The following is a 1755-nucleotide window of genomic DNA, read 5'->3' on the forward strand; positions in this document are numbered from 1 at the left end:
CAATTTTAAAGTCACTAATATATATATATATATATATTTTCTTTGAATTTTTTATGTTTTCAAATGTTTTTTAAATGATTAAAATAAATAAATCAAAATAACAAGAAAATAAAAAACGAAAAAATGTAAAACTAAAATAAAATCAAATGAAAGTGAATAAAAAAATAAATCTAATAACCAAAAAAGTCGAAATCTAAACTAAAATGTATTTAACTAAACCAAAGAATAAAAATCAAACCTAAGCCATAGAAATACAAATGAAAATAAAAAAAATTGAAATGTTAAAAAAATTAAAGTATAAACCTAACGCACATAAGAAAACACACAAAAGAAAAAATGTTATTTGTTTTGCAGGTTGGTTTGACGATGGCAGAATGGAGAGCAATTCGAAGGAGGAAGGGGCGACGGTGGAGGAGAAATGGATGCGGGAGGTTAAGGAATACAACTACAGGTCGAGCAGTGAGGAGATAAAGAGGGATTGAGTGGAGGGTTAGGAAATGAGGGAAGAACTAGAATGAACCAGACAACAAGATATAGGTTGCAAGTTTGGAGCATCGGGAGGGCAGTGAGGGATTGAGGCAGCACATAGATGGAGAGAAGAGGATGCGGATTACAGTGGAAAGGGAATGGAAAGGAGAAACGATGGAAGGGTTTGGTAAGGAAAAGGAGGACAGACAAGGAAATGGGCAGTGAGGGTTGACGTGGCTGCGGATGGGGGGTTTGCTGCAGCTTTAAGAAGAAGCCATGGATCGGGAAGAGGACTCAAGTTAAGAGGGATGCAGGTAACAGGCAACTGTAACTGGAAACGTAGAGGTAATGGAGCCGTGGGGACTACGAGTCTGATGCAGCAGTGGGAGTATATTCTCTGTAATAAGGGTATGACAACAAATAAAGGATTTACCAAAAAAAAAATGAAAATTTCTGAAACACAAAAGCAAACAACCCTAGGTAGTAGACAGGAGAAAATGGTAGCCAAAGAACCCAAGAAAAAATTCCAGAAATCTCTGATTAAGTTGATATATTCTGCTTCAAGTTCATTAGTGAAACCCTTATAAAAAATTTCCAGATTTAAAAAAAAAATCAAACCCTTGGACTGCAAAAAAGTTGGATAATATCCCTGTAAAAATGATTTTGAGGCCAAATCTTACCCTCTAGGGCTTAGATCTAGCTTCAAATTAAACTTCTCTTTCAGATTTGTAACCTGTACCTGAAAACAAAAACACCTAGAACCCAGATATATAAAAATAAATAAATAAAAACCCTAGAAACCCAATTAAGAGAGCCAAAAAAAGGTATATTTTTTTATAGATCTATGCACAAGAATGGTAGATCTATCAGATCTAAGGAGTATGAGTCCAACTCCTGTTATAGACATTTTTTGGCCCTACAACCCCAAGCATGAAATGTCCATAAACCAAGGGCTCCTAAGTCCCTAAAAGTGTTGTTATAACCCCTAAAGGAACAAGGTCAACAGATTACAGCTTCTCCCAGAAGTTCTCCATGAGAAACTGCTCAGAATTGGTCAAAACAGGATCATTGCAGCTGCTCCACTGGCTAAGTGCGTTGCGTCTCACCCAAATACACTGTGAGGGTGCGTTGCATTTCAAAAGTCCCTTCTGTGGGGTGCGATGGGCGAGAAATGACAAATGGCAATGTCATTCCGCGAGGTGGAGAGGCAATGGAAGCTTCCAGAATCTTCTCCTGTGACACTTGCCTCACTGAATTCGACCAAGGATGAGTAAGAGGCCATCAGTC

This window comes from Pinus tabuliformis, chromosome 4_1 (genome assembly GCF_031772625.1).
Source record: "Pinus tabuliformis cultivar Carrire ecotype Pingquan chromosome 4_1, CPIR1, whole genome shotgun sequence".
Lineage (NCBI taxonomy): Eukaryota > Viridiplantae > Streptophyta > Pinopsida > Pinales > Pinaceae > Pinus > Pinus tabuliformis.